This window comes from Centroberyx affinis, unplaced genomic scaffold (genome assembly GCF_046629955.1).
Source record: "Centroberyx affinis isolate AG114_WGS23_722 - 3 ecotype Tasmania unplaced genomic scaffold, CSIRO-AGI_Caff_v1 ptg005379l_1, whole genome shotgun sequence".
Classification (NCBI taxonomy): Eukaryota; Metazoa; Chordata; class Actinopteri; order Beryciformes; family Berycidae; genus Centroberyx; species Centroberyx affinis.
The window spans coordinates 31,130-59,009 of record NW_027282687.1 but is presented as its reverse complement, the minus strand read 5'-3'; the positions used below and the strand labels follow the sequence as shown (position 1 = coordinate 59,009).

The 27,880-nt window shown below is 43.0% G+C and overlaps 1 pseudogene; it reads right to left on the bottom strand.

The window, feature by feature from the left end:
• Positions 1–374: 374 nt before the first annotated feature.
• On the bottom strand, positions 375–27,721 carry LOC139667223 (dynein axonemal intermediate chain 1-like; annotated as a pseudogene).
• Positions 27,722–27,880: the final 159 nt, after the last annotated feature.

Genomic DNA, 27,880 nt, shown 5'->3' with positions numbered 1-27,880 from the left:
ACAAAGTGCACAGAGGAATGCAAACGTGGATGTATACTTTTAACACACACACACAACCTAAGGAAAAGGACATGGCCACACAGATGAATGGGATTCAAAAACAGAGACAGAGGGAATGGAACGTTCAGTACGCAGAGTGCGGCCGGCCTGTTGTTGGGGGTTTCTAAATTTATCCTCTCATTTCATACTCTCTCCTGGAAAAAAAAAGAGAAAATCAGTCTATTGCTGGGAACAGTGACTTCAGCCTGTGTGGAGTGTGTGTGTCATTGTCACTCATAAATACCAGCGATCTGTGAGGCATAGCGCCTTTCTGAGGGTGTTACATAAGGACTAGAGAGGCTTAGCTGAGCTTTATGTCCTCTTCAATACGGCCCTCACTCTGGCATTTGCTTGCGGCTGTCAGCGATGGCCCACTCACACTGGAGTGAATGAGAGGACTCACACATAGGGCTTCAACAGTGGGTTTGGGGGTAATACAGTGGTACAACTGGAATAGAGACTGTCCGCTCCTCATCCACACCCCACCACAAATCCCCTCATGTACATTTGAAGAGCGTCGCTGCCACTGCAACCTCAGACTCAACAAAGCATGGTGTACAGTCATAAGTTATGACTAAATAATGATTATTAATTTTATGATGTGCTTTACAATAAATTTCAGGCATTTAACTGATGCTCGTATCCAGAGCGACTAACACTGAGTAAGCAGATATGGTTTCAGCTGAAGTTGTTGTTGCTCAAGGACACATGGCTATCAAAGGAAAAATCCACGGAAAAATACTTTGAACACTGTTAAAAAACAGTTATTGGTGATATACCTTACATTTCTGGGAACCATTGTGCTGTTTAGTGCTGCATTTTTCTTATTTTCATGGCCAAATGTAGACAATGTGATGTCGCGTTGAGAAATTTCCAACTGCAATGGAGTTTGATAGCAGAAAGAAATAACAACAGTAAATAAGGGCCTCTTTCTAGATGCACCATTTTGCACCGGCAAAAATTATACTGGGAGAAATCCATCATAGAGACTCCACCGACAGTAGCCTCAATAGACCATAATGCAATGCAGCCACAAGGCATGTTACGTTTTGGGTGAGGGCCGCGACACTCACTTTTTCTCAACCAAAAAAATGTGTTCTCTTGCTGTTACTATTACTATTGATACTGCTCTCTACACCTACATGAACAACTCACAGCTGGATGCAACAGAAATGCAAAGTTCAGCCTGTTCTCTGGAGGCTGTCGAAAGGCATTCTGGGTAGCAGCTAACTGAAGCAGAAGTAGACGAGGCATGTTGAGGTGTACAATGAAAAGATAAATTACAACACTTCATCACAAAATAACCCCTGGAATGCACGGAGCATCACAGTTTGATGATGCATAAGAGTGTAAGAGTATCAGAGGGTGGAATTCTCCTTTAATGGGCATTTAGTTGTTGCAGGGATGGAAATTGCAACCTTCGGGTTACAGGAACTTTCTAACTACTAAAACAAACTAACTTCGCCACTAACTTCGCCCAACCCTACAGTATACTTCCTATTACCGCAGTATTATGGTAATTGTTACAGCTGTATCCCCACTACCCAATGGCCACAGTCATTAGTTATATTGTGTCTATAAGAAAAGATGTGATTAAGCATTCCCTCTAGCTAAACCAGTGGGGATGAAGTAATGAATCACAGTTACGGGAGAGAGTGCTGCATGTGTACGTGGTGGGACATCAAAGGCAGCGGAGCTCTCTCTAGCGGAGAGAGAGAGGGGGAGCCCAGGACACTGTGGCAGCATTTGATGCCAGTTGAGCAACAGAGCACAGGGTGCCACTTTAGTGAGGGACAAGATCATTAAGAGAGAGAAAGGAATGGAGAGACAGGCAGAATAAAGATGGGAACCACAGTGACTCAACTCAAAGTTCTCCCTGTAGATGGGATATTAAAAGGCTCCTAGCTCATCACTGGACAGCTGCCCAGGACTGTGTGCGCCGGCCAAGAGAAGTCGTCTGGGTTTGGTCCATAAATGGTCAATCTATTAGGCCAATTTACCTCTCTGTTCACTTACAGTAACTCTCCCCCGACTTACTCTTATCTTGAACAACTTACAGAAGGGGTGTATTCAATCCCTGCATAAGAGGTCAACCAAATCTTTGGAATTGTAATGTTGATTGTCCGATATGTATCAAAAACTATGAACAAATGCATAATTAATTGAATAATTTATGCACAGCAGAGAGAGAGAGGAGAGAATGAAAAACCTTTAATAAATATATCCAAAATTCACCCATCGTTTTGTCGTTGAATCAATTGCATAAATTGTTCTGTCCACTGTTTATAGTACGCTGTCGATTACCGCTCCACATGCTGAACAAAGAGTGGGACTTTTATGAGTGAGAATATAAGAACACGAATTCTATTACTATAAGAATACTAATAGTCACAATAATAAATGTTGCTGTGTTGGTGAGAGTAGCCATGGTGGTCACATTAAACTGAGCCTGGCTCTGGTTCCCTCAGCAGACTCAGTAGTTTCTCCATCTTGGCTACTTCCACTTCTGGACCCTTGGGCAGCTCCTCACCCTTCTTCGTCTACACACACATACAAACAACACGCACGCATACACCCACACACACATCAGAAATCACTTGACCTTATGCTCAGATCAAGCACTGAGGCAGACCGTAAACCCAGCAGGCAGGCGGTAAACACTGCAACATGAGAACAGCAACACAATCAGGCAGAAATAGAAATGGATGCAAGACCAGAAAGTAGTTGCAGAGTGCCTATATTATTCTGTTATATAAATTATATATATATATTTCCCCCCCACCACATTGAAACATGCTTTGAAGAAACAGGGCTATTGTCAGAACTGAAAAGAGCAAATTCAAGGAGATCTTCCAAACTGTGTGACATGGACATGTAACGTGTTATTGGCACATGAAATACTCCTGTTTGTAGAAAAGCACAGCCATTGAAGAGCAGTATTATGGCTCAACATTTGTCCTGTGTTGCAGCAGAAGTCCATTCTCCCTCTCTCTCAGGCTGGATATTTAACAGGCCTCTGCTTATCAAGGCCCCTTCACTATGGTTACAGGCCTTTCTCAGACTGAATCTGACTTTAATTGAATAAGCCTGATACAATCTTGCAGGCTCAACACAGCTTCACTTTATTTTAACCATTTTAATCAGGAAATAACACGGTTGACTGCTGGGAATTTTAAAGGCAACAATCATTGCAACCTGTACCACCGAATGAATGCAACTGTCCAATCAGCTGATGTTTATATTATGATGTAAAAATAACTTGGTTTTATGTAGAGAAGGATATGGACTTCTATTTCAAGAGCAAACAGGTAACTGACCTGTTCAACCTGAAATCATAGCCAAGCTTGTGTCTTTGCAGACACTGTGGGTTGTTAACCATAGCTAGATAATATTGTTTATACAAATAGAGGCTGGAAACAAATAGTGGCTCAAAAAAGATAGTGAGGTGCAAAAAGCAAAAAAATCCCAAAACTGCTAGCACTCTCAAAAAGTTGCGCAAACTGTGTCTTTATCCACCAATCACAATGCATGTGTTTAGCTGTACTTTCATCAGGATACCCAACAAACTGGCTCAGTAATTGAAAAATAAGTTTAAGATTTAGTGAGGACATGCCTTTTGGAGGGATGGATCAAGACACTGTTTAATGCTCAAAGGCTGCTTCAGCCCTCAACACTGCCGTGGAAACTTGCTAACTCCTCCCCCAAAGTACAGAGGGATGAATGCGCTGGAATGTGTCCTTAGCTAACACTCGCCTGCTATTTACATTTACACTTTTTGAGAGGGCTGGGCCTGGCTATTTTCAAGTTTGAAATGGATACAGTAAAGGAGCTGATCCAGAGAGACAGCTGCATGCACTAAGTGAATCAACATCAAATCTCGACGCAACATAATATCTCTGATATGATGAATGGCTCAATAAGGCCTCCTCCACAGTACAGAGAAAGGCTGACAGGGCACAAACCAGCACAGATCAAATCCATAAAACTTCAAGTCACTATCTCCTAAGATTGCAACCTGTGTTCTAATCCCTTTACCAAAGCCCTATTTTTTTTCTTGCTAATATGCATACCACAGCAGTAAAATACCAGACCCAAAATACTAGATGCCCCAGCTGTGCAACAACTTCCAGAATTGCCCTGAACATTTACACAAATGTGAAGGCTATGACAAAAGTTTGATTCTGGGAGGCAATAGTGATAAATTAATCACATCATATCACATAATGTTGCTTTAAAGATGCAACCACCACTTGTGATTAGTGGGTAACAATGAATAATGTCACTGAAAACAACAGATGAGATGAACACATTGAGTTTTGATGAAATGCAGTGAGGCTTATTTGCTGCTAGTGGTAAGAATTTGAAGCTTCAATTATCAAGCTAGTTAGACAGGACTGACACAGTGGGGTGACCCACGGAGAAACGCGTGAGGTCTTGATAAACAATACTTTAAGATCCAAAGATGATGGACATTTGGAGTGTGTGTCTAACTGCACTTTCAATGACCTGAAATATACATGAGGATTAATTTAATTGTGATACATGCAGTATTCACACCAGTCCACCATTAAGTGATGAGTCCACAAACATCATCCACCTCAGTAGAATCTTGTTTCTCCAAACCTCAGACTTCAAAACTTCTTACGAACAAGTATAATCCACAGAAATTGGGTGACTTGAAAATCATTACTACATTAGTCCAGTTGTTAGAATTTCTACTGGGTTAAACATACCAACGTGAATGAAAAGCAGGCAGGCTGCAGAGCTGACCCCAAATAGCCCTTGATTAAAGTGTTGTGACTCAGTGTGCCATTTGGTCTCTTTTGTTTGTGGCCCTTCCCCTTGCCCTGTGTTTAGTAAGCCCACTGTGATTACTCCACACCTCATTAACTATTGTCATCAGTAGCAACAGAGGGGACAATGACTCATCAAGAGTGAACAGAGAAAAGTGGGATTATTTTTTATTGCATAGCTATGAATGCTAGCCACAACCTGCCTCTAACACTGTATTTATCTAAGCTTTCAAGTTGATGCTCAGTTAAGTTTCCCAGCATAAGAGGGAAATAATGATTTTTGCAGTTTCTCTTAGTGGTGATCATTTCTAATCAGTTTATCCAATTGCAGAGAACACTTGACTCCTTGGTTGCTAATTGCTAACTGGCCAAATGAGAGAGGGAGAGATAGATAAGGGACGAGTGAGGCTGATAATGAGCTGCTGAGAAGAGGGGAGAGGGGGAGAACACTGTGGCCTTCGTTCTGTTGTTATTTAGCGCATTCAGCTCTGGGCCAGGACTCTGCAAACGATGAATCATTTGATCTGCTTGCACTGATGTGGAACAACAAGTGGCAGGCATGAATAATGCAAAAGGCCAGATATGCATCCAGAATGTTTACAGGTAAAATGGCATGGCAAAATGGCAAAAACAGCATGGGCAGTACCAGTCAAATGGTAACACTTGCAGAACATAGCCTACGTCTCCAAAGGAACATTACACACTGTTACTGGAGGCACTCGAGGTCACTTTCCCATACCGAAAGTAATGGAGAATTTGAATCTTGTTTATTTCACCGTTCAAGCAATAATGATAGATGGACAATTTAGAGGCACTCTCATATAGGCAATATTGTAGGATGACCCTCAATGTGTAGAGACTGCAAATGAGGATTAACACTCAGCAAAACTTGTGGATGTTCCTTTAAAGTATTGGATACAGAAAATTAGTTAGATTAGATTAGTAGATAGTTCATATATTTGAGTCTCAAATGCAGCCCACCCTCATTCCTTGGGTGAAACTGTGTGGCACAGGTTTCTTTCTTGACTCAAGTCATTTACTATACACACAGGCTGATAGAGGACATTTTGACACTGGGTCAGACTCACCTTGGGTTTCTTGCGGAGGTTAGGGGAGAGCTTGAGGCTGGAGACATTGCCTTGGTCATCCCCCACTATGATGATAGGATGGACAGGATTGAGCTCGATGTGAGTCAGCTTGGACTTCTTGGCCACCACTGGCTGCTGGCAGATGGCCTCATATTTGTTGATGCTTAGGTCAAAAACGTGAACCTGAAAAAGATGAGGGATCAAAGGAGTTTAGGTACATTCGGTTCAGAGTAGTTAAATGGGGAGAAAACTGAATCAAATGTTGTTGTTTTTTAAGTTGTTCTCCACATTTTCTGAACAGTCTAAAAATAAAATAAAAACTGAACCACCTTGTTGATCAGTGTATTTAGGCTGGAAGACATAAATCAGAATTAGTCTCCAGAGAAGTGAAGACTAAATCTGCTATCACAGTAGCTCAGTAACACTGCTAGGTGTCTGTTGACTTCATGTGTGTGTGTGTCTTGTCTCTGATGTGGGGAGGAGAACGGAGGAGCACAAGCCTCTGCAGGGATGCAAGCATGACCATCTGGTGCAAGGAAATGTGTTACCACCAGTTCAATGTGTGTGCAGTTCTGTGCCTTTGTGTGTGTGTGTGTGTGTGTGTGAGCTGGCAGCCCCAAGACAAAATCGTCGGAATCTCATCCAGAAGGAACTACATCACAGACATTCTTCTTTCAGCCTAAGTGCATTTAGGCAATCTGTCGACAACAAATGAGCCCACTCCAAAGCACAGCCCACTCCTTTTACCAGAAAGATGACTGTGGCTGGGCTGCTAGGGTTCACAGTGTCTGTGTGCGCCAGCATCATACATAGCATTGTAGTCATTCCTTGCAACCAATCATTGCATTCTACCAGGACATGACTTTCTGTAACCTCCACCACTACAGCCATTATTTCCACTGCTTTTGCTGCAGAGAGATTAGCTCTAATGTAATATTAGTCATAACTGATTGCACATCAACTACATCTATGATTCATGCAGGCACTAGGGTCAGAGATATTTTACAGTGTTGAAATGGCTGCCTATAATATTGATGTTTGCCTCAACTTTGGTATGAACCTTATATTGACATCTATTCATAGTATTTCAATGGTGTCACATGCATTTACCAATCTTACCAATATGGCGCTTTACCATATACACAGCCCATTGGCTGTGGCTGTCATTTGATTGTAATCACCTGTTGATTTATTACAATCACCTGTTATTTTCCTACCAAGATGGCCATGTAGTGATGTAACAGAATACTATGAATACACACCCATACATTGTATTGGGCTTTGTAGATTATGATTAATATGCTATCAAATATTTGTACAATATAATAATATAGTACAAATCACTATAAATCAGTCATTAGGGCATTTTATCATGATAATTTGTCTCAGTAACCTTACGTTGACTCACAAATACAAGAAAATGTATTTTCATGCCACCCCAAAAAATGATCTGGAGGCAGATATATCTGTAATTTACTTATCGGTATCGGATCTGAAAATTGGAACATCCTGAAATGAGGACATTTCAGGTATGCTAAAAAACAATAGGCTATGTGACAGACCATGTACAGAATGTTAAGAGGAACTGCACAAAAGAGTTGATGTGGGTTTGGACCTCTCATTATTTCATCCTGACACTTTAATTCCTCAACAGTCAGCTCAGATGGAGAGGGGAGGACAGGCAGAGAGAGTTAAGGGAGGTATTTGTTTGCACTGCTGAACTCATTGTCATTCTTACACCTCAGCCTGCCAGTCAAGTCATTATCCTCATGAACACACACACACACACACACACACATTTGCATCTCTGACATTTTGCAGCGTGGCAGCAGCAGGCTGGGCCGTCATCGACAGTAAACACACGTCAAGGAGCACACAACTCATGCTGAGTCACCAGCGCTCTATCAGGCACTAGTCACAGAAAACGACAAATGTACTGTAAAGAATGTGCTATCTTGGGGAAAATTATGCAGAGCAACATCGAGTGCTGCGGTCGGGCCATTCAACACAGGAGTTTTGTCGCTATTCTGTAATATGTCCAAATCCAACAGTGACCAAATGTTAAGGGGAGTTTGGCTTTGCCTAGGTGTGCATGTAGAAATAGATAGGTATGCAATTGATCAAATCAATTCACAACATCACTATCATGCTTATTGGTGACATTAGCACTTTTTTTTAATCCCTGAACAGTTAATGCTATACAGTATGCCTAGATTTAATACCTGAGTCCTTGACTTAAGCTGTGTAACCCGAAACTCCTTTGTAATAGTCTAAACTATTTTGGCTTTAGCACAGTCTAAAAATCAGACTGAGGATAAAAGGGTAATTGGGATGACAGTGAAAGTTGATTTCAGCACACTGTGTGATCTGAAACTGAATAAAAAATGTGCCAGCCACATTGACCTTGATCGACTCCAATTTAATATTCTGCCCTTCCTGTTGCTTTGAGTGGAGAGGACAGTTATGCTTGTGAAAATGTATGCCAACTGATGAGCCTTTAATGAGTTTTTTAATAGCTGCTGAAAACTGGTTTAGATCCAGTTTCAGAGAATACATTACAGTACACACAAGACTTCATATGCTTTCTAGTGAAGTCTGTGGATTTGATTTCACTTCTGGGAAAGATGGCTATCTGCAGTGAAACACTAAAAATGTGACTTCCAATTTATTTAAATTTGTTGAGAAATCTGATGATGCTTCCTCAGTTCCATTTCTTATCAAGTGTTTGGCTGTGATATAATTTGGATAGTGGTGTGTGTACACTATGTTTTGCCTGTGCTGGGTGAGGCCTAGCACTGGAGAGAAGAGAGGACACGACAGCCAGTCACATAAGGTGTCTCTCAAACCGCTCAGCTCTCATTTCCTCCCTGTCACTCTCACTCGACTTCACTTGGCACACTGGGCAGGAAATGTGTTAGACACAACACTCTGGACTCTTTTTTATAGCACAGCACAGACTGGTGAGAAGACTAGACTGATTGCGTCAGTAAACAGATGGGGACAGCTGGCAGCCATACTAACAAAATATGTGGAGATAAACAACACAGCACCTCCAGACTCCAAATGACTTCCGGCTGGGATCAATCAAAACTGGCAGGGACCTGCTTTTTATTACAAAGCATTGTGGTTTGAACAAACTTGACTGCCTGAGGCTATGCTGCATTAATCTGAGCATTAGCCTATGAGCGCAGTGAGGATTTACTTAGCTGAATCTGTGCTATTATTAGCAGTGGTAGGTGGTAGAGATGACTACAGGTGTGTCATTTCCTGTGTTCTGTCAGATAAATGTTACATGCAATCATAAATAGGTATACTGGGGATATGTGGAATCTATGTATCGTGATATGGTAATATTTGAAGCATTCAGAATTTTTTTTAGCATTCAGAAAAAAATGTTAAACAGTCAACTACTTGCAGTTGTATAGCTTGGAGCCAGTGAGAATATATCCAAGTGGAGGAGATTCACATGACTGCACATGCGCAGCCATATTTCAAAAACAGCTGGCTGTCGTGAAGATTTGAGCTAAAAAATTGCATAAATATCGGCCTTTTCCACTCACTGTGCGATCGTTGGCTTCAAGAGACTTGGATTATTCTGGATGGAGTATGGAGTAATTTTATGGATTATTTTTTGTTCTTTTTCTGCTCTTTTCGTAACTCTAAAGATCGGTCCCCAAAGACTTTTTTTCAACGCTGCTACGAAGTTTTGCTGACTGTTTTATGAACTAACAAACTTCACCTGTGTTTCAGCTGGCATGAGGGTAAGTAGATAATGACTGAATTTTCATTTTTGGGTGAACTATTCCTTTAAAATGGATTTATATGGTTCTTCATCTGAAGGATTCAATTCAGGATGTCTGACAGGAGTAGGTGTATACCAAGGCTAAGGAACATCTTTCCACAGACAATAACCTAGTGAGGTAATGTTTCATCTTTTATCTTATCCAAAACATCATTGTCTATGGTGTTAAAGGTCTGTGTTCTCATCTAGATTCATTCAGTCCCCTTAAAGGAATATTCCACTTAGTTTTAACATGGGGGTTATTCAGCACTTGACCATTTAGGAGACAGTATTGTGTATTGAGTATTGGCCAAACATTATTCTAGATTACTAACAAGCAAGAATACTTAAACTGTTAAAACTCCTAAACCAAGCTCGGGGTTAAAAGGTTTGAAATTGCTCTTACCTTGCCATCCGTGGTGACAGCAGCAAATACAGTGGAGGAGTATGGAGACCAAGCCACGTCTCCCACTGCTGCATACAGGTCAAATGTGAACCTGGGAGTGCTGCAAACAAACATGGACACACAAGATCAAACAGCAGGAGGTCGGTCACTTTATGTTATACTGCATCAAATGGTTGTATGTGCCTTCAAAATGCTATCACATCCTTCACAAACACAGAAAAATGAAGCTGAAGACCATGATTTACCAATTACACATCATTATAAGTGCATCAACTGTGGTGTTTTCAATACATAGAGCCTTTAGAGAGAGATCCTCAGTATAACTGAGGTGGTGGTGCTTAGTTGAACATACGAATGAGTGGTCATTTTCAGCTTGGATGCACACACAATTGGAAAGTAGTACACAGCAAAAATAGATAGACAGTATAGGATGAGATGAGATGAGCTGTGCCCTAGTCCAAAGCCATTGTCATTACTCTTTCGGCCAGTGAATGGAAAGAGGGATATGAAATCAATAGTTCCTGCTCATGCTACAGAGACTTTGAGTTGCAACTGAATCTAGCCTGGTACCCTCTTTTATCACACTGTGGAGATTTCCTCTCCTAAAAAAACCTTCTCAAATCACTCTTCTATGTGTGTCTGGGCATTGTAACATATGACACTTTTCCCTACAGGCTCCCTAGAGGGGTAAGGCCATCTTTACACTGGAATCCATGGTAATCAGTTACAAAATGTCCAGACACCAATGTCTCATCACAGCCTGGCAGAGAGAAGGAGTAGAGATCAAACGGAAGGCTCCTCGCACACTGTGTCTTCACGTTATTAACCTCTGAAACACGACTGTGAGCAAGAGGAAGAAACAGAATGTTTCGAGGGGCTGGGACCCAGCACCTACAGAGCTTCTTAGAATACTAATGAGCGTGTGTATGTATGAGTGTGTGTGTGCGTGTGTAAGCAAAACTTTCCATTTTAATTAGCTGTAACTTGGGTAGACGCAATGTATTTTGAGAGAGGGTAATTTTGAGTGGAATGACACACTAGATAAACCCAGCGAAATATAGCCTATGCAATACTTGAGTCAGAGAAATTAGGGACAAGTTTATCACAGAGGAGGCTGAGGTGCAGATTTATGAAGCCACCTTTTGCCTGACTAATAGACCTGATGGGAGACACACTCTTCTTTAACTACAAGTCATTTTGTTAATTCAGGACTGGCTAAGTCTGTCCTAGAGAATTACAGCATGTACCAGCCTCAGCCCTCAAATACCTGATGCTAAAATTCAAAGTTATAGATTTCAGCGTTGTAGAAAATTGTGTAGAAAATAACTGAATCAGAACATAACTAGTTGTGAATTTAGATCTGACAAAGAAAAACGTTGTGATTTTACAATCCTGAACAGAATAGTAAAATATTTGTGAAAGGTTGGTGTGTCTGATACAGTCTGGCCCTCTCCTGGATACAGTATGTCTATAGGATGCTATGGGTCACCCGTGAAAAGCCAGCCTCTCATAATGATTTGATGATTATGATCATTATTCAGTCAAGCTGCTTGTGCTGACAAGGAGTGGGAAGCACAGTGGGTTAGTCAAATATGGAAGGAAAATTATATTAGATCCATGATGAGGATAAGAAGGTAATGAAGATGAATTACTGTATCATTATGGAAAGACTGCAGGCATGATGGTTTTCCTGTCCCTTCTTAAATGAATGTACATTGACATTCACAGCATTGGCAAGGTCTCTTACCAAGATGATTTAAATACAGTGTCCAAGAGAGACTGTCTACTTGATGGTGATCACAGCAGCAGTTACCTGATGTACTCAGTATAGTATGGATTATGGAATTTGTATAGGAATCAACAATATACTGGAACTAACCACAGCAATTGTTTTCCATGGAAAACGTGCCATGATATAGTGAGATACAGCACATAAAGCTAAAGCTAAAACAAAGACATTGACTAGGCATGAATAAAGCCTCGACTCTTTCACTCAGCGGTCTTACTCGATGGTGTGGTCCCAGATCTTGACGGTCCAGTCGGCACTGCAAGAGATGAAGACCTTGGAGTGGAAGTGGTTCCACTTGACAGCATCCACTGCCATGTTGTGAGCATCATAGGTCTCAAGGAACTGGCTAGAGTAGGCCTTGGAGCACTGGGGGAAGACAACAAAGAGTTCCCATTTGTGCCCAATGTGATGCTATAAACACAAACTATAAACGGTACATTACTACTCCACCATAATGTGCTGCTGGTGGTGCCTGGTGTAAATAAGATTCAAAACACTTGTAAGAGTATTGTTGAAACGTCTCAGAACTTTCAAGAAGAACTTGGATTGTAAATGTTGCTTACCTGACCTAAGTTATTTAATATTATGTAGGCCTACTGTAGATTTATATTATTAACCATAAACGTCATCATTATATCAAAAAGATACAACGCAGTTAAAACTCTTGAGGCTATGTAGTGGGTACATGAACTTCTACCCACAAAAGAAATCTAATGTTTGCTTGCCATAGATAGAATAACAACAACAACCGTATTGCGGCAGAGTTAGATTGCAGGGATAAATCAGCTGGGCCATCCAGGACCAAATAGCTTGCTGGCCTGTGGGGACAGTTGTTGCATTTCCAGGCACTGACAGCAGATAGCAGCCCTGCAGCTAGCTGAGGGATTCTTTACCTGTCCCCCCAGGGTTTCTGAGTCACTGAACCTGGAGCTGAGAGACAGAACTGTTCCATCACATGTATGTGTGTTTATATGGCATGACTGTGTGTGTCTGCGCATGAGTGTGTGTGTGTATGCGTGCAGGGGACTGTGTGGGGAGTGAGGGCCATTTCAAGGAAGCACAGGTATGTGTGTGTGTGTGCGCATGCACGCAGGCGTGTGTATGTGTGCATGCACAGTATGTGTATCAAAGCAGAAATAACCACCCCAGGAAGTGGACAATTTAGTCTTTTTCCATTCCCACTTCCACTTGTCTTTCTTGATGATGTACATTGCTTGACACAAAGCCCAACAGCATGCAATCAAAAGTGTTTCAAAAGTGTCATTACAATTAATGCCAATGAGTGAGGTACTCAGGCTATTCCAAAGAGCTGCATTTCATTGTTTTTAATTCAGGAATCCTAATGTAGCGACGATAATTTTTGTCTGTTGTGTAGAGAGACTGTGACATTGATAAGACTAACAACATCAAAAGACAAGTGAATAGACACTAATGAGCTTGTCGAGTCATCAAGGTCTGGGGATTGCAATAGGCCCTTGACAACCCAGCAACAGCAAGCATGTCTAAACTCCTATCCTTATCATGTGTGAACAGAAGAAATGGAGTTAACTAGTAGTTGCCACATCCGGCTACAATTTACAGTGTAATAAGTATGTGCAACATGGGGTTAGAAAATCCTACAAGTTGAGCATCCAGTCACTGGAGACTTGCTTTATGAATACGACAATGTCACGACCTCCTACACAATGTGAGCAGCTGTGTTTTTGTGTGTGTGTGTATGTGTGCATTTACATTTGTGCGTACATGTGTGCTCAAGCTCCCAGGAAAGAACTTGGACACATCCATCTTCCAACTTCAAGCACTAGGTTTAATTCTACAAAGATGGGTCCATTTCAATGATGTGTGCATTAATTAGCGAGCTGTTTAAACATTTTTACGCTATTAAATCAATAAAATGAGGGCACAGTAACTGCACATGAATGAGACTTTTATGAGTGGCTATCTGTCTACAGTATTGTAGAACAAGTACATGAGGGAGAAGAGCATAGAGAGGATGGGAGGGGAGCCAAAAACTACCAGCTGTCTGATGTGGACAGAGAGAGGCTCTGCTTAAGGAGACTCATTAAACGCTTAATGCCAAGTGTGAGGGGCTCCCAAGGGGCCACACACACACACACACACACACACACACACACACACACACACACACACATACACACACACGCACACACACACACAGACAGACACACACACACACACACACACACACACGCACTACTAATGGGAACTTTCCAGCCTGTGATGCCTCTGGAGTGCAAGCCCAGCAGGATATCTGGAACTGCACCACAACCAAAATGAGCTTCCATTTCTCAAAGCAGATAGTGGGAAACAGCGAGGAGCCCCGAGATGATCCTAATCTCATTTAGAGGTGGCACCGAGAGACAACTTATTTTAGGGCTTAGGCTTTGCTGAAACAGCAACATTTTTGAATAGAAGCTTACAAAAAAACAAAAAACAAACTGTGAAATTTTAACGAAAGCCTTCTTTCTTTTGGCAATATGCTATAAATAAGAGAGAGTTTTGGACTGACTTTAAAGCTTTACCTACCGAATGGTCAAAACTGGATACTTGAGGGCATTGCTATGCGAGTATTAGAACATTATGTATTTTTTGTATTTGTCTGTCTAAGGCTACCTTGTCTAGTTGGAGCTTTGACTGATCAAGCAGGTAACTTCAGCAGGTAACTAACCCTTGTAACGTACCTTGTGTATTTTCCCCTCCTCAGTGCCAACTAAGAAGAGATAGTCGATCTGTTTATGGAAGTCATATGATGTACCACAAGCTGTGGACAAGAGACATCAAGCACTTAAATTAGCAATGAGCTGTTACAGAGACTGGCATTATGTATCAGGTCAATACCAGGCTAAAGCAGGGTATTTATATCAGAGAATTTCCAAATACTAAAATGCAATACTAATGGCCATGTGTAACAAACCATCTTGGCTTTCCGCATTTTTCCCAGGTAAAAGGATGTTAGATGAGACCTGGGGTTTTTGCAAATAATTCTTAGTGTTTGTTTTAACCTGCTTTGAGTATCAGTGGTATCATGGTTGGTGTTTCTCACATATTGCAATGCAATGAGTGCCATAATATTGAGATTAATTATATTTTCACAGGAAAATATAATTAAAAGCCAAATCAATATACTTTTATGTGACCTGACACATCTGAATTGTCCTGATGCACTGAACCCCACCCATGTGGTGCTCCAACCATGTTATAACTCTACCAACCAGGTATAAACTCTTGCAAATACTATTTGACTCAGGTCTGATATCTCACAGGCACAAATGATTTGTGTCTCATTTTAAAAAATATTTCTTTCTACTGTTTTTTTTATTCTACCGATGAGTATAGAACTAATGACGAAGAACTAATGTTCTAAATTGATTGTTTAGTAAAAGTAATGGTCAAGTAATTTGGTACTCAGAATTAGTAAATGTTAAAAATTTAGTACTCAGTATCAGTAATGGCAATGAAAATTGTATGAGTGCATCCTTAACTTTACTCAGATGCAAATTTGTACACACATGCACCTGAAGACACACAGTGTGAGTGAAGCCCTACCGATGCTGAGCTGCTGCACACCCTCTGGCCCCTCAGAGACAGCACCATCCATTGAGAGTTTGATAATGTTGGTAAAGACCAACTCATTCTGTAAGCATACAGACACATTGTGATGCAGTTGTAGATACAGGCACATGCAAATGCATGCACATACACATGAAAACAGACACACACACTGTACGAAAGTCCCATGGATGAAAATGAGGCTGCTACTGCTGCTAGGTAGTTGTTAAGACACAGCCCCTGCAGACCTGACTAGGAAACCCCGCCTACTCACTGAGTAGCACATGTTGTCAGTATGTTTCAGTTTCCTTCTTTCCTTGGTGGATGGTAGAGGTTCAACAATGTGTTGCCGTGCGTGAATGTCTACCCGGTTGGTGAATTCTATATTTCTGGTTTTACTTCAATGGTAATCGGTAATTGAGGATTAATAATCCGATATTATGTTATATTGGGGAAATGCCATTCTAAATCTTGCTAGCTACTTCAGGCTGCTGTTTCAGTTGTGGTAGGATGTTGTCAAGGCACTCTGAGCTTATAATGTTTAAACCATATAAGAATGTTTAGTTTGATATTATTTGATATTATTCACTTTCATGTAGATTATGGTAATGACATTATTTTACTAAATCCTGTACTTTGTTCTTTGTCTGTAATTTCTGTTCATTGCAGACCACTGGTAACACTACCCATTCCACCATCAGTAAAAGATGTTAACTGCATCAGACGCCTCGACCTGAGTTATTTCCACTCAACCTAGGTGCTTTAGGTCTCCACCATACTCTCTAACCAGAGTCAGATCTGAAGGATTACTCAGCCAGCAAATTTAGTATCCAGGAGGTAACCTTCCCTCCGTTATAAGTGGTCCTTCGAGCCGGATCGAGTAATTACCGAAGATAATGGAGCCTGAGGACACCGAAGTCGGAGCCGATCCACAAGTGGTACGCCGGAGACCTCCCAGGGAGATCAGACCTCCACCACACCTGTCTGATTATACTGTTGGCTACTTCCCCATGGCTGAACTGCGTCACACACACCTGCCCCAAGAAGAGAGGAAGTCACAACCCAGTTCATTCCATAGTCATCCATCTTCGAAGCCTAGGTCTAATGCTTCACATGCACACAGCGCCTCTTCATCTTCCAGTAGGATAACTGAGAGTGGTCTCACAGCCCTGCAGGTTGCAGTGCTGAATGAACAGGTTGCACGTCTTGAACTGAAGGAGCTACATCGACAGCTTGAGGAGGAAGACCATGCTGAACAGGAATGCCAGCGTTTAGATGCTCAAGCTAGAGAAGCAATGCTCCGCCAAGAGTTAGCCCATAAGAACCGGGAAGTTATTACAAGACGAATGGAGCGGCACCGTCGCCTCAAGATGAAAGAGATTGAGTTTGAGAGAGCGCGACTTGTATCTTCATTGCTCCAGGATGGAGATGTAGGTGCATCTGCCTCAGTCCCAGATGCCGCTGTAGGGACTGGTAAGTGGACAAACCCACAGTGTCCAGGGTTGCAAGTGAAGCAGACTTCTTCCCCTGTCCCGACACAGTCTGAGGATATCGGAAACGTACCTCTCAAACAGCCAACGACTGACTGTGCTGCTGTTTCAGAGTTTCAGCCTCTACTACCATCGAGTGTCCAGGGCTGCAACCTCCAGGCAGTAGATGGAGACCCCAAGGAGTGTAAGGAACACCCGTATTCTGCTTACCCCCTTCACTCCACGCCTTCCAATAACCAGCATGCCCCACGGGTTGAGTATGTAGCAGTGTCCAATAATCAGTCTTCAGCTTCGGCGCACCCTGCTGCTTGTACTGGTATCGAGGATGCTAGAGCTTTGCATCCCCAGTTCCACCATAACTTTGCTCAATCCTCTTTGTTATCTCCTCCTCTGTCTGAACTACCTATTGATCCAGCCAATCTTGCGGCAAGTAGTATGCAGTCTCTTCCTGATGCCATAGGTAGGCCACCACCATTCTCTCCTTACGTAGCCCCTCAGGGTATCCAGCCATCAGGTCCCATTTATAGCAGTTACCAACCTGCTCTGCCCTACAATGCTGCACCTAACCATGCAGCATCTGCCGTAGTGTATCCGCCACCCGGTTCTGCTCCTGTACCTTACCTCGACCTGCTGATTGCTTCATCATACGGCATTCCGAAGCCTACGTTGCCTACCTTTGAGAGCGGCAAAGAGAGCGACTTCGCACTCCTCAAGATGGCTCTTGACAATCTCATGAGCAACCACAAGCACCTGAACGAGCAGTATAAATATCAGGTGTTATTGGGCCAACTGAAGCACCCGAGTGCCTTGAAACTTGCCAAGGCATACATGCACGCCCCAGAGCCTTACACTAGGGCTCTCCAAGCTTTGCAAGAGAAGTATGGCCAGCCACGCCAGCTAGTACAAAGCGAGCTAGGAAGTATACTGACCTCTCCGCTAATCAAGTATGGTGACGCCGACGCTTTTGACAACTTCTCACTGTCTGTTCACTCCTTGGTGGGTATGTTGAAGACATTGGAGGGACCTAACGAATACGAGCTTAAGTGCGGCTCACATGTCGACCGGCTCTTAAGTAAGATGCCCGCAGGATACAGAGACAGTTTTGTGGAATACTGCTTAACTCGTGGTATCCTACAGACTGGCACGGATAAGACTTACGCCCTACCTGATCTCGCCGCATGGCTACATATGAAGTCACAGGCCAAACGGATAGCCAGTCAAGCTGCTGATCTGTATCCTGAGAGTGCACCCAATCCTAGAAAGAAGGAGCAGCGCACAACCACCCGCTTCAAAGAGAAGACCACAGCAATCTATCTCAACACCAACCAAGAGCAGAGAAGAGAAGGTCCATCTTATCAGCATCCTAAGAAGGACAATAAGGTCAGGCCTTATTGCCCACATTGTGACACAAGGGATCACTTCCTCAGCGCTTGCACCCAATTCAAAGCCTTTCCCACTGACCAGAAGGTGAAGTGGATCCAGGAGCACAAACGGTGCTGGCGGTGTGCACGTGGTCATGTACAGGATTCTTGCACCCTGAGAAAACCCTGCAACACCTGCAAGGAACAGCATCTGACTGTCCTACACGATGTTGCACAGCAGCGCAATCAGAGCATTCTCATGGTCCGAGTTCCATCTGAGAAGCTGTATATGGATCGTCCTAGTCGTCCAAATAAGGTGATGCTGAAGATTGTAAAGGTTATTCTCCATAATGGGGAACAATCTATGGAGACATACGCCGTCTTGGATGACGGTTCGGAGCGCAGCATTGTGCTGCAGCCAGCTGTAGAGAGCTTAAAACTGAAGTCTGTTCCAGAAACCCTACCCTTGCAAACTGTCCGCCAAGACGTCCTTCAGGTCCAAGGAGCCAGTGTGTCTTTAGAGATCTCCCCAATTTCCAAACCCTCACAAAGGTACTGGGTACACCATGCTTTCACTGCTGATCACCTAGGGCTATCTGAGCACTCATATCCTGTTGAGTCACTTCAGAAGCGGTATAGACACCTTCGTGACCTACCTCTTCTGCCAGTGCACAGAGCACAGCCTCAAATCCTCATTGGATCCGACATGGCCCACCTACTGGTGCCCTTACAGCCTGTGAGCAGTGGTCCACAAGGAGGCCCCATTGCAGTCCGGACGAGACTTGGTTGGGCATTGCAGGGCCCCACAAGCCTCTTGAGGAGCCCAGGGCACGAACAGCAATGTCTCTTCACTAAGGTAGTCACCCCAGAAGCTGAGCTCCGTCACCATGTTGAGAGGTTGTGGCAGATAGATGTATTGCCTTATCTCAACGAGAAGCTAGTGACCAGATCTAAACAAGATCAGCAAGCCCTGGAGCTCCTAGCATCAGCCACTACCAAACCAAAAGTGAAAGGGGTAAGTCGTTATGCGACTCCTCTCCTTCGCCAACCTAACCACCAGGATCTGCAGGCCCCAAAGGAGGCAGTTCTGCCCAACCTCCGAAGTTGTGAAAGGAGACTCCTCAAGGACCCAAGGCTGGCAGAAGTCTACTGCACAGAGATGCGGATACTGGAACAGAAGGGATATGTGGCCAAAGTACCACTTGAGGAAGTCGAGAACTCAAAGGAGTCCTGGTACTTGCCTCATCATGCAGTCTCACACAACAGTAAGGACAGGATTGTCTTCAACTGTTCGTTCAACTACAAGGGACAGTCACTGAATAGTCAGTTGCTCTCAGGGCCCACTCTCGGTCCTTCTCTCCTCGGAGTGCTCCTTAGATTCCGTCAGCGACCGGTGGCTGTCAGTGGTGATATCAAAGCCATGTTCCACCAGGTGAGGCTTCTTCCCGCCGACACGCCACTGCTCCGCTTCATTTGGAGGGATTTGGTGAGGACAGAAGAACCCACAGTGTATGAGTGGCAGGTGCTGCCCTTTGGCACAACTTGCAGTCCCTGCTGCGCCACCTACGCACTGCAGCGACATGTCCAAGACAACAAGGCAGGCAATGAAGACATCTTGGAGTCCATCGAACAGGCTTTCTATGTGGACAATTGCCTGCAGAGTCTTGGGACAGTGACTGAAGCCCGGGACCTGGTGAACAAGATGAGGGAACTGCTTTCTGCGGGCGGCTTTGAGATTAGACAGTGGGCAAGCAACGACATCACTGTCATCAACCACCTGCCCAGTGAAGCTAGATCTCAAAGCAGCGAGCTGTGGCTTTCTCAGGAAAGCCCCGACCTCCAGGAACCCACCTTGGGCCTGCGCTGGGACTGTTTACGAGACACCCTAGGGTACAAGAGTCGCACCCTGGAATCTTCCCGGCCTACCTTGAGACACATATACAAGGTGCTTGCATCCCAATATGATCCATTGGGTTACCTACTTCCATATACTACCCGTGCCAAGGTTTTGGTACAAGATCTTTGGAAGACTGAGCGCGGTTGGGATGACCCTATTCAGCAGCAGGACCTACTGGACAGATGGCAAACATGGGAAGTCGAGCTACGTGACCTGAACAAAGTGGAGATTCCTCGGTGCTACGACCCTCCATGTGCCGGCTCGGCTGCAGTGACTAGGGACCTCCACGTATTCTGTGACGCATCGGAGAGAGCCTACGGGGCAGTTGCATACTTGCGGTCCATTGACGAACAAGGGCATATCCATACAACCTTTGTCCTGGCAAGATCTCGTGTGGCGCCTAAAAAACAACTCTCCATGCCCCGTCTCGAACTGAGTGCAGCACTCACTGGTTCTCAGCTGACCAAAGTCCTCTTGACCGAGTTGACACTGCCAATTCGATCTGTCATCCTGTGGTCTGACTCCACAACCGTCCTGTACTGGTTGAAGTCTGAGTCCTGCAAGTACAAAGTATTCGTAGGTACCCGGATTGCAGAGATCCAGGAACTTACTGGTTCAGCTGACTGGAGATATGTGAACACCGCAAGCAACCCGGCGGACGATGTTACCAGAGGGCGGACTCTGATGGATCTAGTGCAGTCTCGCCAGTGGAATCAGGGACCGCACTTCCTACAGCGGAGAGAAGAGGATTGGCCAGTAAATCCTCCTGTGGAGGGAAAGCCAGAGGACCAGGAACTGAGGAAATCCACTTTCTGTGGCAACGTAAGCGTGAGTCAAAGTCCACAGCTCCCTGACCCAAGTCAGTTCTCCACATGGAAAGACATGCTGCAAACAGCTCATCAGTCCCTTCACGGGGCGGCTGACAGCCTTGCAGGGGAAGACCTAGCCTCGAAATATAAGGATGCCGAGATGCATCTTCTCAGGAAGGCTCAAGCTGATTCCTTTCCAGATGAGATTAAGGCACTTACCTCAGACAAACCTGTAACTGCCTCCAGTCGTCTGTCCTGCCTCTCACCTATCTATGAGAATGCCACAGGGCTTATCAGAGTGGGGGGGAGGCTCCGCAAGGCTGTAGACCTGGAACCTGAGATGATTCATCCTATTGTGTTGGACTCCCACCATACAATCACAAAGCTACTCATAAAGGAATACGATAATAACCTATTTCACCCTGGCCCAGAACGCGTATTCGCTGAGCTGAGACGCACCTACTGGATCCTCAGGGGGAGAGAGGCCATCCGTAGGCACCAGTTCAGTTGCCTTCAGTGTCGCAAGTGGCGAGCAACTCCCGAAGTTCCCAAGATGGCGGACTTGCCAGCAGCCCGTCTCCGGCTTTATAAGCCACCATTTTACTCAACTGGAGTAGACTGCTTCGGGCCTTATACCATCCGGATTGGACGTCGCCACGAGAAGCGCTGGGGGATTGTATACAAGTGCCTCACCACACGGTGCGTTCATTTGGATCTGCTGGAGGGCATGGATACTGACGCATTTCTCATGTCCCTTAGACGTTTCATCTCACGACGTGGGAAACCGCTTGAGCTTCTGTCAGACAGAGGGACAAACTTCCGTGGAGGTGAAAGAGAGTTGCGTGAGGCATTTGAGGCAATGGGTGACTCTCTCCAAAGGCAGCTGGCAAAGCAGCAGATTGCTTTCCATTTCAACCCGCCTCACTCACCGCACTTCGGAGGAGTGTGGGAAAGAGAGGTAAAGGCTGTGAAAGTTGCTCTGCGAGTAGTTCTGGGAGACCAAGTGGTCACGGAAGCCGTATTACGCACAGTCCTAATCGAGGTGGAAGGTGTGCTCAATTCGAAGCCGCTGGGATATGTATCATCCGACCTGGCAGATCCAGATCCAATCACGCCTAATATCCTTCTGATGGGCCGTCGAGACGCATCACTTCCGCAGGCCATCTATGCTGCAAGTGATGCACTTGGAAACCGCCGATGGAGGCAGAGCCAAATACTTGCGGATCATTTCTGGGTCAACTTTGTCAGGAATTACTTACCTGATCTGCAAGTGCGAAAGAAGTGGAAGAAGGATGAGGAAGACCTGGCAGTCGGTCAAGTGGTTCTTATAATCGATCCTCAGCATCCTCGAGCACTCTGGCCTGTCGGAAGAGTATCACAGACCTTTCCCGGAGATGATGGACGCACCCGATCCGCAGCCATCCAGGTCCATGACAAGGAATATGTGCGACCTGTTGCCCGGTTGATAAGACTCCCTGCCATAAAGGAAGATGGTGATGATGTCTCTGCTCAGTCCATATGCTGATGGACTTTCTGTTGTGTGTACAAAGTTTCAACCTCTATAACTTTGGGGGCGGCTGTACGAAAGTCCCATGGATGAAAATGAGGCTGCTACTGCTGCTAGGTAGTTGTTAAGACACAGCCCCTGCAGACCTGACTAGGAAACCCCGCCTACTCACTGAGTAGCACATGTTGTCAGTATGTTTCAGTTTCCTTCTTTCCTTGGTGGATGGTAGAGGTTCAACAATGTGTTGCCGTGCGTGAATGTCTACCCGGTTGGTGAATTCTATATTTCTGGTTTTACTTCAATGGTAATCGGTAATTGAGGATTAATAATCCGATATTATGTTATATTGGGGAAATGCCATTCTAAATCTTGCTAGCTACTTCAGGCTGCTGTTTCAGTTGTGGTAGGATAGAGTCAAGGCACTCTGAGCTTATAATGTTTAAACCATATAAGAATGTTTAGTTTGATATTATTTGATATTATTCACTTTCATGTAGATTATGGTAATGACATTATTTTACTAAATCCTGTACTTTGTTCTTTGTCTGTAATTTCTGTTCATTGCAGACCACTGGTAACACTACCCATTCCACCATCAGTAAAAGATGTTAACTGCATCAGACGCCTCGACCTGAGTTATTTCCACTCAACCTAGGTGCTTTAGGTCTCCACCATACTCTCTAACCAGAGTCAGATCTGAAGGATTACTCAGCCAGCAAATTTAGTATCCAGGAGGTAACCTTCCCTCCGTTATACACACAGTGTACACACAAAAACATGTCAGTAACATAATAGTAACAGTCTGTACAGTTGTTTGATTTGTACTTTGTAAAAAACGACATGCCTCATTGTAAAGAATCAACAAGAAAAGAGAGAATCATTACAAGACTAAAAGTAAATTTAAAAATATATATATATATCCTTGGCTAACCTTGACCAGGGTCCAAGACACTACTTGGCCATCAGACGACACAGAATAGAAGTTGTGGTTGTTGTCCATGTCATCATTCAGCCAGCGCACCTGAGATATAACAGCACAATGTGATGCGCACATTGAGAAGAAGTCATTTGAAAGGAAACTGGAGAAACAGTGAGGCAGAAAATATGAGAACATCAGAAACTAAGTAGAGCACTGATCATTGAGTGGTGATAGAAAATACTGCACATCAAATAAAGGTTTACGGTTGTAATTTGCACTGCCAGCTTTATTGTCCCTGCTGCATGTTTTGATTTATATACCACTTGTCCAGGACCTCACTGCCAGCTATCAAAGCTGCCTGAAAAGAACAAGGAAAATATTTTCCTGAAGCAGATGCTGTTAAACTCACAATGATGGATCATGGCTTCGGATAAGACTGGATTGATGTCTGTCTCTCTGATATTTTAAAATGAATTGGATCTTTAGAGCGGTAAAGAGCAATGCAATTTTGAACACTTACATTACTTAACTACTACTACTGATAATAAAAAATAAATAAATAATAATAATAATAATAATAATAACATAAAATAACATATAACATAAACATATATGTATAGCACTTTTCAAAACAAAGTTACAAAGTGCTTTACAGAAACAAGGTAAAACATCAACATCAACACTCAAGCAGAGACATGGAAGAACAAAACAATAAACTAGCAAAATGTCATAAAAGAGAGAGGAGGCCTAGAGGAGAGATAAAACAAAATAAAGTTACAAACAGGTCAAATAAGACAGGAGGAGATAAGATATATTATACATGGATAACAGGAGAAACAAAGGGGACAAAACAGGGTAAAACAGGATTAATAAAAGAGGAGAAATAAAACATGCATTATGAAAAGGCTTTTACCTAAAAGTAAGTTTTGAGAAGTGATTTAAAAGGGAATACTGACTCTCTTAACAACACAGACTAAAGAACTGATTAATCTGCAAATTAGTTGAGAAACAAAATTCAGCAGCACCAGCACTTGCTTGAATCCTTGTTACTCTTCAATCTATCTACACAAACAAACATACACAAACAGACTGATTGGGGTTTGCATGACTGCTCAGTTATCAATCCTGCAATCAGTCCTGTGTACTTACATGATCCCATTACCACAGCAAACAGATCTGGGTATTTCTTATTCCTGTTGATGACAAGAGCCCCATCAATCCCTTGTCCTCTCTACTGGTATTCATTCCCAGTCAATGTGTATCAATTGTATAAACATTGACGTTGTTATTAATACAGCTAATATACAGTAGTAGCAGCTATAATTTTCACCCCAGCATCCTGATAAACATCAATGTAAGGCTGGCAGACTTACCAGCAGAGGGCAGTGACTGGCTTTGTCATATTGGAACTTCCACAAGGGGAGAAGGGTGCCCTCCTGCTCCCTGAACTCATCAGAGGCATCCTCAAAGTACTTGCAATCTGAAAGGAGAAGAGAAGAGAAGAGAAGAGAAGAGAAGAGAAGAGAAGAGAAGAGAAGAGAAGAGAAGAGAAGAGAAGAGAAGAGAAGAGACTTGTAAAAAAAAAAATGGAATGTCAGGACACATGGAGGGGGAACAAGTGAGATGAGGTGTTTACTACCAATTATAAAGCATGTAAATATTATGAGAGGAAGTGACAAGCACATCAATCAGTGGAAAAAAATAAATCCTTCCCAATTTCAATGCATATACCAGGGACACAATAATAATATATAGAGGAATAGAAGAATTCGCTACTACCTGATTAACATCGGCTGCTACTTTCTCTGGAAGCAATATCAAAAACATAATTTGACTGTGAGGAAAGTGCAGATAAAAACATTTTTTTAAGTGAAGTTGTCAGCAATCACAGTCGCCAGTTATGTCACTGATTTCTTTGACACGTTCTACAGTTCTTTTACTTCATGGCGCATGCTGATAGTGCCTCCTTGTGGCACCAATTATATACTACACCATAAGGAAGAACCATATTAACCATTATGAAACCAGATTCTGGAACACTGTCTGCAGTCATGTAGGAAGATGACACATTTCTGGCTTGGATGTCTCTAACAAACACTGTTACTATACTCTATAAACCTACTATAAATCTAGTATAGACAGAGTATATTATTGTAGCATGTTACAGTAACTACCCTCAGGGAGACCATGCTTGGCCCTCTGTCTACGGGCCTCATCAGAGTCTTGGTACAGGAGGTTGCCCTCCAAGACAAAGTGAACAGCCATCTGATCCACACCACTGATGGGCTTGTAGGAATGTTCCTGTGAAACACAAGAAGCAAAGGCATAATTGGAATAGGTTATTGTTAAGAATAATTACTATAGGAATAGTTTTTTATTAGGTATGGGTTAAAAAATAGTTTACGTTCATGGACTGCTTGGATGGGAATAGACAGGTAACATTAGGAAAAATACAGGAACTTGGGTGTATGTCACTGTCATGTTTAAATGGGATGGACTGACACTGAAGCGAGAACATCTGACTTTCTCTTTAAACAATCTACCTGAACTGGATCTGTTACTTAGGTATTACAATGACCCTATCCTTACTTCCCATCATTCATAGTAGGGCTGGGTGATAATTCAATATTATCGTTTATCGTCTTTCAGTGAAATCATATCGTGATGATATGAAGATATTTTAATATCGTGACACACATTTCTGCTGTCTAAATTGATGATGACAAGCAAATTTTACTTAAAAACTCTCATAAAATGAGGTATGGTAGGAATATTATTTGAGAATTTTAGTTTTGTTTGACACCACACCTAACATTACCATTCGGTTCAATGAGATGAACATTAATTTGATTATTTAACGTGATTACATGAACCATATTGTGATATATATTGATATTGAGAAAAATCCTTATGATTATCGTGATATTGATTTCAACCATATCGCCCAGCCCTAATTCATAGTCAAAGTTGTGAAGTTACAGGCCTGGAAACTTCCTTACCTTGAAGCTGTAGCGGACAATATTCTGGGGGGCATGTGGGTTGTTTGCAGTCAGGATCCTTGTGAATTCCTCTTTCAGCTCCTGGTGATGTCAAAAAAAAGGCAAGAGCATATCAATAAGGATTAGACAAGCCTGAATCATTTAGCAGAAGTTTTAAGAGTTCAGAACCTGAACAAATTAGGGTGGCTCATGAATGTTCAGTTTATTTCATTGGCTATGGAACCGTGTGTGTATTATTATCTTCTGTTGGAGTAACCCTGCAAGGATTGCAAGGACAATTAGTAAGAAAGATAGCAAGGGAAATTTTAGTTAGAAAATTGAATAAAGCAGTGACTGCAAAGTCTGAGCCAATTCCCTCAACACGGGCCCATGCGCCTGTTTGAAGTCCTGCAATGTCCTTGTCTTACCGCCTCAGTGAGCTCCAGCTGGTCTGCAGGCTTAATAAGTGTCCTTTCATACCACCCATCGCCCTGCTCCACCCCATCTTCCTCATCCTGTAAAAAAAAAGAAGAGTTTCACCCCAGGTTCCACATAAAATTGTATGACATCATGTTGTGATAGGACATAGGCCTACGTTTCTGACAGGTCAGTTCTCCGCTTTCTGCACTTCTGCATCTGCATCTTATTAGATGTCAAATCTGTTTATCATCATGTGGCTATTCTGTCCCAGTTTTGTGACTCCTACCTTTTCCTTACTTGCAGCTTTGGTAGCCTTTGCGCCAGGTGCCTCTTTTGACATTGAGCATTTCCCTGTGTGAAAACAAATAACAACCAAACCGGAGGAGTCATGGTTAGCTACAGTAGCACAATGTACAACACTGTACTATTGGCGTTACTTATTCAGTTGGTGAGACGTTATCACCGTTAGCTAATGTTAGCTAGCTTACCTAAACTGACGTTTACCTGCTCTCTCACAGTGATTTTGTTAGACACTGGCATTCCGTAAAAAAAGCCAATAGCCAATTCAAAGTACGGTTTAACGATAAAAAAAACCCCGCCGATTTAAAGTATTTACTTACTTGAAAGTACTTTTAAATGGTTCAAACAAAGGCAAACGTTCTCCAGCAAATGAGCGCTATCATCCAACGACCGACACCTGTCACCGACCGTCCTGCAGATGTGTACGTCCATGCCAACCCAAGGAACCGGAAAGATAGCATGATATTTGATTGATATTCGTTTGATATTCAAATTTAACGACTACTAAATACTAAATACTTTGACATAAATGTATTAAAGTACTTGACATAGCATAATTGTGGATCTTGCCCATTTCGTAGGTTAAGTAAAGGCTGATTTCACTGTTTTTTCCTCTATACACACACACACACACCACAAAAGATTGTCTACTGTACTTAGACTGGTCAAACTTGGACTAGATTATTATTGAGAGCCTTTAGTCTAAATTATCAGTGAGACCCTACATATTGTT